General features: G+C 45.5%; 1 pseudogene; it reads right to left on the bottom strand.

The window, feature by feature from the left end:
- Nucleotides 1-13,867, bottom strand: part of LOC111973535 (traf2 and NCK-interacting protein kinase-like) — a 73,780-nt pseudogene that overhangs the window by 30,433 nt on the left and 29,480 nt on the right.

Raw genomic sequence — 13,867 nt, 5'->3', positions numbered from 1 at the left:
CTTGCTTTCAATGGAATTACAGATCTATAACTCACATTTCTATGTGGATTTGGTCTGGTTGCCCAAAAGTTACATATTACAGATTTAAAATACATAGCTACAATAAAATAAATGCATATATTAAAATGCAAATACACACACACACTCACATGATGCGTGGGGTGTCGCTGACAGACACAGAGCCGTCGTTACTTCGTCCCTCTCCCTCCTCGTCACTCTGGGACTCGTCACTGGATGAGGAGTAGTCCGTCACCTTGACGGGCGGGCGATTAGGCTCCTCCCCCTGACGCAGCTCCCTCAGCTCCTTGGCTAGAGCTGTCAGGTCCTGGAGGTGAGGAGGTCAAAGGTAAGTAGAGGATATTATAAAAGGTCAGCACTCACGTCGTGGGTGCAGTAACAGTTGCTTTGATTTATGGGGAACATTTTATTGGCACAACATTTTAAACATACATTTTTCAGCAGCTAACTCCTTCCTCAGAGTGTGAGTGAGGAACAATGAGGATTCAGTCAGGATGCAGTCAGGAAAGGTCACTAACAGAAGGGTTAGGTTTCTGGGAACTCAACCCTTATGGTCAGTGGTTAGAGGTTATTTGTTATCTGTTTAAGGGGAAACACAGCTCCAATGCTCCCCAGTCTGCCTCTGTCACACGGCACAGGTAGAGCAAAACAGGTGAGCTAGAGGAGAGAGGGGCGTGCACAGGGCCGGATTAATGTAGGGGCTTAAACGTTATTGTTTTTATTATTATAATTTTATCCAACCAAAGAAGTCCGCTCTCAATGTTCAAAATACATCAGAAAGAATCATTTAGCCACAAAGGATTTTTTWTTGTTTTTTAAATAATGGTGGTTAACTTTATCACAAGCACATTCAGGTATTGGTCAAAATGAAGGAAAAACCAACACAAAGTGTATTAACATAAAGTGTCTTAAAAGGGTGTTGCGTCACCACGAGCTGCTAGAACAGCTTCAGCATAGATTCTACATGTGGACCTAAACCATGCCAGGAACACGCCCCCACACCATAACATATACTTTGTATCCCTTGTTTACTCAATTTTGGCAGTTATCAGTATGCCAACAGTCGGCAAGGCCACAGTTTGGGCAGCATGCAAGCCAAATATAGGTTACAGCTTGTTGCGTTGTGGCCATAGACATATAATCCATAGAAGGGTATTGTAACCTCTTACCCTGGCAATTTGACTGTTAAACTCATGGGTACAATAGCAATGGATGCCAGTCCTGACTTGAATGGGAACTGCCATCTATGGATTATATTTCTATGGTTGATTGCAGCTGTCGGTTTGCCTTTTGCAGATTTCAAAATACAATGGCAGGAAAAACGTACAGTTTGGAAAGAAAATGCCTACTGCTGAAAAAAGATGACTAGTCTGTCTGTAGAACCAATATAAACATTCATTAGCTAACAGCAGCACTGGTTTTCAAAGTAGCTTATCTTGAGATAGGCTATTGCCACCCCTACCATGTCACCCCTACCATGTCACAACACAACTGATTGGCTCAAACGCATTAAGGAAAGAAATTCCACAAATTCACTTTTAACAAAGCACACCTGTTAATTGAAATGCATTCCAGGTGACTACCTCGTGAAGCTGGTTGAGAGAATGCCTAGAGTGTGCAAAGCTGTCATCAAGGCAAAGGGTGGCTACTTTGAAGAATCTCAAATCTCAAATATATTTTGATTTGTTTAACACTTTTTTTGGTTACTACATGATTCCATATGTGTTATTTCATAGTTTTGATCTATTCACTATTATTCTACAATGTAGAAAATAGTAAAAATAAAGAAAAACCCTTGAATGAGTAGGTGTGCCCAAACTTTTGACTGGTAATGTATATTGCCTCCTAATATTGTACAATCTGTGTGTCGCTTCATTGACCTGGGCTATTGTTTGTCTGAATTAAAGACCAGATTGATCTCAGTTTGTCAGTGTCAGAGTAGSCACTCATTTCTGTCATTTGTGTGGTATTAAAAAATGTTCAGTCAATGTCTTCTGTCATGTAAATGACGAATTGCATGAAATGCGTTTTTAAAAGGCCGATTTTTTTGGGCCCATGCAACAACAACAAAAATAATCTTGTGAGGAAATCCCAAAAATGCCTCTGCTCAATTAATAGCCTATGCCACATGGCAAACGTTAGTATGGCTTTATTTATAAAGGGTATTTTTCTTCAACAGTAAATTTAACACGCATCGAATTGCATCTTGGTGCACAGACTGTTTACACCAAATGATTTGTGTGCCGGGAAGGGGAAAAGGGGGCTATAAAAATAAATTAAAAGCCTCGGGGCCAATGATTTCTTAATCCGGCCCTGGGCGTGCATGTGAAAAGAGGGGACAGTGTGGATATGAGCGTGCACATGGGGATCAATAGATATCTTACCAACTCCTCCTGGATGATAGAGGGGGAGAGAAAATAGAGAAAGACAGAGTGGGAAAGAGAGGCAATAAGAGAGAGAAAAGGGGAGAGAGAGAGAGGCAAGAATGAAGCTATAACTACTGCAGGGATACACAAACCTTTGTACTCCAAGAGAAAGATTGAGAGAGAGAGAGAGAGAGAGAGGGCTGTGGCGGTTATGACATTTTGTCAGCCGTTTGTCATGCAAAAGACTGCCAGTCTTGCGTTAATTGACTGTTATTTAACAAACATGTTTAGCATTTCCAGGCCTTCACGTATACAAGCTACAGATGTGTGCCTTTGGAACATCTACAGTTTAAAAAGTCGAATAAATGCACACATTTGTTTATATCCCTGTTAGTGAGCATTTCTGCTTTGCCAAGAGAAGCCATCCACCTGACAGGTGATGCATATCAAGAAGCTGATTAAACAGCATGATCATTACACAGGTGCACCTTGACTGGGAATAAAGATCAACTCAGCAAAAAAAGAAACATCCTCTCACTGTCACTGTGTTTATTTTCAGCAAACTTAACATGGGGTAAATATTTGTATGAACATAAGATTCAACAACTGAGACATAAACTGAACAAGTTCCACAGACATGTGACTAACAGAAATTGAATAATGTGTCCCTGAACAAAGGGGGGGTCAAAATTGACAATTTCAGGAATCTTTTATTTCAGCTCATGAAACATCAGACCAACACTTTTACATGTTGCGTTCATATTTCTGTTCAGTGTATTTCAGAAGAACAGAATATGAGTTGGCCTACTGTATGTTATCTGGCTATGCGCCATGCCATAGGCTGTAGACTTGTTCATTTAGCAGACAAGATATGCTTATAAGTCCCGTGCCATTATTATATATTATATGATTTTATAGTAAGTAATATAATAACTTAGCTGAATAAAATAGAAAGTATATTTTCCCATTCCGTAGTGAGTGTGCATATGAAGTGGCTATGTTGAGCGTAAAAGTGATAATTTGAAACAGGTCCTATACGTTATTTAGAGTTATTTGCCAACTTTATTTGTGAATGATACAAACCTTAGAATATCTTATAAATCAAAACATATATGGGCTGCATGATGCATCTGGCTATTGATGATTTGAGAAAGTCACAAAACAATAAGCTTGCCTTCCATTCCTTGCCTCCGGCTGCTCACGCTGTTCTCTCATCAAGTGATCATATTTTCACCCATCAGACTATTATCAATTAAATGTTGTCTTTACTCATATATTAAAAGTGGTTTCGATTTAGAATGGGCAGGAACAAGGACAGGTGGGAAAAAGACGACAACAGTATGCACTCGAATAACGAATGGAGGCCGATTTCTCGCCTGTTCGTTTTTCAATCATGCAGGCTATTCTGGTTATTTCACTCCAGGCATCAACCACTGTTTGAGGAGCATGCAGCCTCTCGCTGGGCGACAAGTGATATTCCTCCCAAACTGTATGCCATGGGCTCTCCAACCCTGTTCCTGCAGCTATCTAGTGCTCTGTATGCCATGGGCTCTCCAACCCTGTTCCTGCAGCTATCTAGTGCTCTGTATGCCATGGGCTCTCCAACCCTGTTCCTGCAGCTATCTAGTGCTCTGTATGCCATGGGCTCTCCAACCCTGTTCCTGCAGCTATCTAGTGCTTCTTTTGGGAAACCACGTGAAATCTGTTGGGGAACATCAATAGTAGCTTGTTTCACAACGAAAAATATTTCATTAAACTGTTAACAGCCCCTCTCTCTGCACACTCGAGAATGGAATYAAGGAGAGAGGGGAGGAGATGGAAACGCATGGTGAGATATTCCGTAGTTCAATCAATCAATCAAGTTTATTTTATATAGCCCTTCGTACATCAGCTAATATCTCGAAGTGCTGTACAGAAACCCAGCCTAAAACCCCAAACAGCAAGCAATGCAGGTGTAAAGGTAATGGGTCAATCTATTATGAAAATACCTTATTACTAGGCTATTAAAAATTAAATACATATTCACTATAGGCTGTAAGCTGCAAGCTACTGTAAGCTGCCCTGCACAATCAATGAACTAAAAGCATTGTCTAGGCCTATACATTCTCTCCCAGACTCATGGATAGAAAGTTTGGAGCATAGCACAAGGTAACCAGTCCATCCAGTATGCATACTAATAGATTCCACACTCAAAGCCGATAACTAGAATATGTTCAATMTAGGAGTATAGGCTAGACCAATTATGCACCAAAGACATCTTAAATCAGTAATATTTTAAATGTTTTTCTGCTGTGCGTAATATGCGATAGACCAGGGTTCTCCAACCTTTTCTAGCACGAGAGCTACTTCAAAAAAATATAACATGTTGTGAGCTACTTATTTTTTTCTAGCTTTCAAATAGGCACCCTTCTCCCCTGCAAATCTTCCTCAGCTTCTTAGTGCGCTACTTTCTCTCCATAGTTTAACAATCCTTTTTGCTTACTTAATAACCCACAGCACATACCTCTCCAACTAAGTTGGAATGGTGTTTATTATGTTTTAATTACTCCTTGTTCATGCTACATAATCCCTTCCTTATGAATTAACATTATTAATCAGATATAATAATACAGGGTAGAGTTCAATTAATTATAGTTTTATCTAAATGTAGACATTGTTTAGTCATTATTCATAAAGAAATTGTGAGAAATTGTAATTTTGAGAGTAAAATAAAAAGGTTGAGTCATCCGTCCTCCGATACATGACCCACCAAACCGCGCTTCTTAACACCCGCCCGCTTAACCCGGAAGCCAGCTGCACCAATGTGCTGTTCAACTGACGACCAAAGTCAGCCTGCAGGCGCCCGCCCTGCCACAAGGAGCTGCTAGAACGCGATGAGCCAAGTAAAGCCCCCCACGGCCAAACTCTCCCRTAGCCCGGATGTCACTGGGCCAATTGTGCGCCACCCTATGAGACTCCCGGTCACAGCCAGTTGTGACACAGCCTGGGATCGAACCCGGGTCTGTAGTGACGTGCGATGCAGTGCCTTAGACCGCTGCGCCACTCGGGAGGCACCATGAAGTGAGTTTTAAAAGGACAATACTGTTTTGATGATAAGTATTTTTGATGTGATTTGATTGCATTAGCATTGCTGTCAGAGTGGTTCGATGGACAACAGAGCCCTGAGAACCAGACCATTAGGACCTGATGGTCGTTAGTGAGTTGGGTACTAACAACGCATGTCCTGAGTGCACAAGAGGAGATTACCGTGACTCAATTTTACTGCCGTCATGACTCATGACTGCCGGTATGGTGGTAATACGGTCACCTCAACAGCCCTAGATGGGGGGTGGAGAGTAAGTAAATACCTGAGTGGGTGAATGAGTGAAAGAGCTAGGAAGTGAATGGGTGAGAGAGATGGAGAAAGGGGGAGGAGAAATGCCACTAACCTCATCTACAGCTCTCTTATAGCTCTAAAGAGGTTGGAGAGAAACGCAGAGAAAGGAAAGAGGAGGGAGACAATAAAAAAGGAATGTGGGAGGGACAGAGACGAGAAAAGATGAAAGAGAGATGAGACATGTATTGGTTAGTTCAGAGAAGAGAATGGGTTGTTTTTTCTCTGTGTGTCTGTACTTACCGCGGGCCTGCTAGGTCGTGTCAGCGTCACATCTCTGTTTTCTTCTTTGGTCTCCTGGGCCGCTGCCCCAGAACCCTCGGCTTGATTTGCCCCTGTCAACCAATCACATTCTGCTCACTAAATAGTCAACAAATCACATCTTCTCTCTGACTGTATAGAGTGTTAAGGGTTGAAACATTTACAGGAACACACATGGGAATCTGTGTGTGGTGGTGTGTGTGTGTACCTCTTTCGTTGCTGCCCCCCTTGGAGGAAGGGGTAGAGGAGCTGGAGGAGCTGCCACTGCTCTTCCTCTTCAGGGGAGTTTCCATTGGGACATCAGTCCTCCGCAGGTCTGGATTACTACAGCAACACACACAAACAACATTAAACTGCCTGATTCACAAAGGAACATGGAGTGTGTGTATAGTATATGTGTGTGTGTGAGTACCTGGCCCGTATCAGGTGTGCTCCAGCTTTAGGAGCAAGGCCCGCAGGTCCATTCCCAGGAGAGTTCTTCCTGACCAGGGCTGGAGAGATAGACGTGGTCCTCTGGGGCACCTACACACACACACACAGGTTTGTTTTACTATCCTTGTGAGGACCAAACAATTGATTCCCCGTCAAAACCCTATTTTCTCTAACCACTAACCTAATTCTAATCCTAAAATAGCCTTTTTCTTGTGGGGACCGGTAAAATGTCCCCACTTGTCTGAATTTTACTATCGTTGTGAGGACTTCTAGTCCCCACAAGAATAGTAAAAAAATAAAAACACACACACACTGAGACCCAATAAAAATCAGTTAGAAAAGGTCTAAGTGGGACACATACTGTATTCTCAATCGCAAACTAAGTTTGCTAAACTGTATGTACAGTTGAAGTCGGAAGTTTACATACACCTTAGCCAAATACATTTAAACTCAGTTTCACAATTCCTGACATTTAACAAGTAAAAATTCCCTGTCTTAGGTCAGGTAGGATCACCACTTTATTTTAAGAATGTGAAATGTCAGAATAATAGTAGAGAGAATGATTTATTTCAGCTTTTATTTCTTTCATCACATTCCCAGTGGGTCAGAAGTTTACATACDCTCAATTAGTATTTGTTAGCATTGCCTTAAATTGTTTAACTTGGGTCAAACATTTCAGGTAGCCTTCCACAAGCTTCCCACAATAAGTTGGGTGAATTTTGGCCCATTCCTCCTGACAGAGCTGGTTTAACCGAGTCAGGTTTGTAGGCCTCCTTGCTCGCACACGCTATTTCAGTTCTGCCCACAAATGTTCTATAGGATTGAGGTCAGGGCTTTGTGATGGCCACTCCAATACCTTGACTTTGTTGTACTTAAGTCATTATGCCACAACTTTGGAAGTATGCTTGGGGTCATTGTCCATTTGGAAGACCCATTTGCGACCAAGCTTTAACTTCCTGACTGATGTCTTGAGATGTTGCTTCAATATATCCACATAATTTTTCTACCTCATGATGCCATCTATTTTGTGAAGTGCACCAGTCCCTCCTACAGCAAAACAACCCCACAACATGATGCTGCCACCCCCGTGCTTCACGGTTGGGATGGTATTCTTCGGCTTGCAAGCCTCCTCCTTTTTCCTTCAAACATAACGATGGTCATTATGGCCAAACAGTTCTATTTTTGTTTCATCAGACCAGAGGACATTTCTCAAAAAAGTACGATCTTTGTCCCCATGTGCAGTTGCAAACCGTAGTCTGGCTTTTTTATGGCGGTTTTGAAGCAGTGGCTTCATCCTTGCTGAGTGGCCTTTCAGGTTATGTCGATATAGGACTCATTTTACAGTGGATATAGATACTTTTGTACCCGTTTCCTCCAGCATCTTCACAAGGCCCTTTGCTGTTGTTCTGGGATTGATTTGCACTTTTCACACCAAAGTACGTTCATCTCTAGGAGACAGAACGCGTCTCCTTCCTGACCGGTATGGCGGCTGCGTGGTCCCATGGTGTTTATACTTGATTACTATTGTTTGTACAGATGAACGTGGTACCTTCAGCCATTTGGAAATTGCTCCCACGGATGAACCAGACTTGGGAAGGTCTACAATTTTTTTTTCTGAGGTCTTGGCTGATTTCTTTTGATTTTCCCATGATGCCAAGCAAAGAGGCACTGAGTTTGAAGGTAGGCCTTGAAATACATCCACAGGTACACCTCCAATTGACTCAAATGATGTCAATTAGCCTATGAGAAGCTTATAAAGCCATGACATAATTTCCTGTAATTTTCCAAGCTGTTTAAAGGCACAGTCAACTTAGTATATGTAAACTTCTGACCCACTGGAATTGTGATAGTGAAATAAACTGGTCTGTAAACAATTGTTGGAAAAATTACTTGTGTCATGCACAAAGTAGATGTCCTAACCAACCTGCCAAAACGATAGTTTGTTTACAAGAAATTTGTGGAGTGGTTGAAAAATGAGTTTTAATGACTCCAACCTAAGTGTATATAAACTTCTGACTTCAACTCTACATAGTGATTTGAGATAAACAATCGTAAGGTGCCCCAAAAGTTCTGAGACATTGCATTCCAGGCACAAACAAACAGACATTGTCATGCAGACCTTAGGAGGTAGGTCTAGGTCCGTTCGTAGCCAYGAGCTGCGGTCCAGTTTGGTCGAGGGGGGGAGCGAGGCGGGGGAGAGGTATAGAAGGAGGGGTGTCTGAGGTAGGGTCAGAGTTCTGGCGGGGCATGGGGGGGCGGCCGGAGGATGGGAGGGGGGACAGGCCTGTGACCCCTGCAGGGTCGTGGAGAGACTGGGACCCAGACAGACCATGGGACTTCACCTGCACCAGGTGGCCATCTGACAAGACCAGACCAGGACCAGAATCATAACAGACCAGAGGAGCAGGATCGTACATCAGGACCAGGCAGGTAGAGGAGCAGGTTCATACATCAGCACCAGGCAGGTAGAGGAGCAGGTTCATACATCAGCACAGGCAGGTAGAGGAGCAGGTTCATACATCAGCACCAGGCAGGTAGAGGAGCAGGTTCATACATCAGCACCAGGCAGGTAGAGGAGCAGGATCACACATCAGGACCAGGCAGGTAGAGGAGTAGGTGTAGAGGAGGAAGAGAGAAGGAGCCGGAGAGAGGGGAAGGAGGTAAGGAAGTAGAGGGGAGGAGGTACGGAAAGTAGAGGGGAGGGAGAGGGGAAGGAGGTACGGAAAGTAGAGGGGGAGGGGAGAGGGGAAGGAGGTACGGAAAGTAGAGGGAGGGGAGAGGGGAAGGAGGTACGGAAAGTAGAGGGGGAGGGGAGAGGGGAAGGAGGTACGGAAAGTAGAGGGGGAGGGGAGAGGGGAAGGAGGTACGGAAAGTAGAGGGGAGGGGAGAGGGGAAGGAGGTAAGGAAGTAGAAGTGGGAGGGGAAGGAAAAATGAAAGGAGGAGAAACAAACATCATAAAGGGTAAACGTGCAACTACATATACTGTACACATGCACCCACACACTTCCACTCCCCCACACACACACACCTGTGGTTCTATGGGGCGGTGCATGGGGGGTGTTCGGGCCTGCTGTATGCCCCCGCTGCTGAACGACTCTGAGCGGGGGGGCAGGGATGGATCAGAGATACGGTTGGACACTTTATGTTGCAGCGCTGGGGAACTCTGTCTGTTCAGCTTGGAACGCTCTTCCACCTGCCACACACACACCCACCCGCACATACAAGCGCACACAAAGTTAGAGCACAATCATTTATATTGGCCGTCAGTGACAGATTTTTCAATGTATGTTTGTGTGTCTTGTGTGACGTGTGTCAAACCTCCAGTTTCCCTCAGAGCCGTTACCATGGAGGAGAAGCCTAGAGACAAACCTGGCTACAGTGTGCATGTGTGTGTGTACGTGCCGGTGTGTGTGTGTGTACCGGTGTATGTACTGGTGTATGTGTGTCCATAGGGAAGCAGATACACCCATGTGTGTTGACAGATATAGCCACGGCTGGCCTACATCAGCCCACAGTGGCCACTGGGGGGCAAGCCTGGTGGTGTGTGTGGCCTGGATCTAGGCTAAATCAGGAGCTGCAGTGTGTCCCTGAGAGAAGCCTGGTGCCTGAACATGAAGCAGACTAAAACATTCAGTTTGAAGAGCTGAGATTCTGAAGGAGACCGATCAGTCGGGTGTAAAGACTAGAGGAAGAGAGAGATGGGAGGAAGGGGTTCATGGCACAGTTACAGACAATAATCTAGAAATGACAAGCCTGTTAGTCTCTGAAAGTACATCTATGACCATTGTAAAAGATGCCAGGCACCATTCCAGAACGTAGAGAGGGGAAAAAGTTGTTGTAGAAAACACCAGCCACCATTCTAGAACATAGAACATTCCAGGCAGGGTTTTTTTCAGGAGTGCGTCTCCTGGTGCAAGGGAAGAGAAAATGGTTAATAGGGACAGGAGAGTCACGTCCAGAAGAAAGGAGGTTAGGAAAAGAGAGAGCTTCCCCAGACACACCAGTCGAGTAATGTTAGTCCACCTCTGGAGAGAGAGGGGGAGGAAGTGTGTTAGACAAACAGGAAGTGGGTATGTCTCCCTGACTGACCAGTCGACCTGGACTCCTCCCCCTAGACTCCTGGACTCTTCCCTCAGGGCTCCTCCTTCTGACCTCGGGATGATGCAGGATTGGATAAGAGGAGTCAGGGGCAGGATCAGAGGCGCAGGACACATGTATACACGGAACAGTCACATTATTGCCTTCTGTTTGGAGGAGCCTCTCCCTGGAGTGACTTGATTGGGCAGGGTAGGAGGGGGGGCGGGAGCGTGGTTTGTAACCAGGGAGCAGGAGGAGGTGTGATAGGCTGGCGTCTCCAGGCAGGTTAAAGGAGTGGTGCTTCTTGGGAGGTATACGAGGGGAGTTACTCTGGGCTCGACGCATCACCTAGAGACAGGGGGCGTCATACAGAACATCACACAAAACATACAGGTGGACATACTGTCAGTTCACACACATATTACCATGGCAGAACCTGAAAAAAACTTTTCAACCACATAAACCAGTAGAGGATCTGTCCATGCCGGAGACGCTGTGTGTGTCTGAGTAAGAGAGAGACGTTGTCAGATATCTTAAAGTTCAGACATAGCAACGCTACAGGGCTCCACTTCTTCAGAAAACATCAATCCTGCTTTTGGAAGTGAGAAAGAGAAAGAGAGATCATTGTAGGAGACCATGTCAATGTTGCAAACTATACTGCTGGTGTAACCACATGACCTGAACCCATGTACAAGTGCTGTGTGTATCAACAGTACCTCCTTGGCCCAGGCAGGTTTGTCGTTATTGGGGGCTGTGTCTTTGTAGTGGTACAGCTGTTTGGTGTCTTGTGGCCGTGGCTCCTGCTGCTGCTGCTGGTAGCCATGGTCTCCTCTCTTCTAATGTTGGTTTTAATCTTTAACTGCTGGTTGTTTCTCTCTTTCAGAAAAATCTTCTCCTTAATCTGTCTGTGTACAACTCTCACTCTTTCTTTGTCCCTCTTCTTTTCTCTCCTTTCTCTCTCTCACCACGTCACTCTATTTCTGCCTCCTCCGACTGCTCTGATGACTTACATGGCTGCTCTCCTTACTGCTCTGATTGGCTGATATCTGCTATCTGGCCTGTGATTGGTTAGGAGTATATCCGTAGGCAGCTGGAGAGGAGGAGCAAAGACAGCTGGAGATTCTAGCAGCAACAACTACTCCAGGAGCAGGCTCTACTGATGGTAACCTCTCACCCTTGGTCTCAGCTATCAACTGCTAACCCTTCACTCAGTGGCGTGTCCAGAACATTTTTAAATGGGGTGGCCAAGGTGGGCACAGACCCAGTTTTAGGGGGGCATAACATTTTGAACCTTAATCAATGCGAGGTGGATTTTTTCCAATAAATTAAGAATGGTTCAACACAGTCCGAGGCAGGTGAAAAATTGAGCAGGACGCAACTCACAGACTGCAAAGCTTGTTTGAAAACTGTCTAAGACAAACATTTTAACCTAAAACATTTATTAACGGCATTTATAGTAAAAGTATTATGGGGAATGGGATAAGGAAAGTTTGTCTAGGGAGTAGCAGTGCAGGACAGGCTCATCCATGGATGGTGATGAAGACGAGCTCAACTCTTCCACTTATGACAGGGCGTGGGCCTCCCTCTAGACATGCGACTGTCTTCACTATGGCTATATAGCTCTCTACTCCTACTCACATCTTCTGTGTAGCCTCCACAGCAACCCCATAGCTCTCTGCTCCCACATCTCTGTGTAGCCTCCACAACAACCCCATAGCTCTCTACTTCCACATCTCTGTGTAGCCTCCACAACAACCCCATAGCTCTCTACTCCACATCTCTGTGTAGCCTCCACAGCAACCCCATAGCTCTCTACTCCTACCACATCTCTGTGTAGCCTCCCACAAGCAACCCCATAGCTCTCTACTCCACATCTCTGTGTAGCCTCCACAGCAACCCCATAGCTCTCTACTCCACATCTCCTTGTTAGCCTCCACAGCAACCCCATAGCTCTCTACTCCACATCTCTGTGTAGCCTCCACACAACCCCATAGCTCTTACTCCACATCTCTGTGTAGCCTCCACAGCAACCCCATAGCTCTCTACTCCACATCTCCGTGTAGCCTCCACAAGCAACCCCATAGCTCTCTACTTCCACATCTCTGTGTAGCCCCACAGCAACCCCATAGCTCTCTCTACTCCACATCTCGTGTAGCCTCCACAACAACCCCATAGCTCTCTACTCCACATCTCCTGTAGCCTCCACAGACAACCACCATAGCTTCTTCTCCACATCTCTGGTAGCCTCCAAACAGCACCCATAGCTCTCTACTCCACATCTCTGTGTAGCCTCCAACAACAACCCCATAGCTCTCTACTCCCACATCTCTGTGTAGCCTCCACACAACCCCATAGCTCTCTACCTCCACATCTCTGTGTAGCCTCCACAACAACCCCATAGCTTCTACTCCACATCTCTGTGTAGCCTCCACAACAACCCCATAGCTCTCTACTCCACATCTCTTGTAGCCTCCACACAACCCACATGGCTCTCTACTCCACATCTCCTGTGTAGCCTCCACAACAACCCCATAGCTCTCTACTCCACATACTCTGTGTAGCCTCCCAAACCCCATAAGCTCTCTACTCCACATCTCTCGTGTGCCTCCACAGCAACCCCATAGCTCTCTACTCCCACATCTCCGTGTTAGCCTCCACAACACCCATAGCTCTCTACTCCACATCTCCTTGTAGCCTCACAACAACCCCATAGCTCTCTACTCCACATCCTCTTGTGTAGCCTCCACAACAACCCCATAGCTCTCTATCCAATCTCCTTGTGTAGCCTCCACAAACCCCATAGCTCTCTACTCCACCCACATCTCGTGTAGCCTCCACAGCAACCCCATAGCTCTCTACTCCACATCTCCGTGTAGCCTCCACACACACGCCCATAGCTCTCTACTCTCCCACATCTCGTGTAGCCTCCACAGCAACCCCATAGCTCTCTACTCCACATCTCCGTGTAGCCTCCACACAACCCCATAGCTCTCTGCTCCACATCTCTGTGTAGCCTCCACCAACCCCATAGCTCTCTACTCCACATCTCTGTGTAGCCTCCACAACAACCCCATAGCTCTCTACTCCACATCTCGTGTAGCCTCCACACAACCCATAGCTCTCTCTCCACATCTGCTGTTGCCTCCACAGCAACCCCATAGCTCTCTACTCACATCTCGTGTATGCCTCCACAACAACCATAGCTCTCTACTCCAGCCTTTACCTGCCAAGCACCATTACTACTGCTGTCTTCAAACAGTCCTTGGCCACAACAACCCGCATGAGCTCTCTGCTTCCCAATTCTGTGTACGCCGTCCACAACAACTCCGCCATAGCTCT

The sequence above is a fragment of the Salvelinus sp. IW2-2015 genome, linkage group LG14, assembly GCF_002910315.2.
Source record: "Salvelinus sp. IW2-2015 linkage group LG14, ASM291031v2, whole genome shotgun sequence".
Classification (NCBI taxonomy): domain Eukaryota; kingdom Metazoa; phylum Chordata; class Actinopteri; order Salmoniformes; family Salmonidae; genus Salvelinus; species Salvelinus sp. IW2-2015.
The sequence above is the reverse complement of the archived record's forward strand: the minus strand, read 5'-3'. Positions and strand labels throughout refer to the sequence as shown.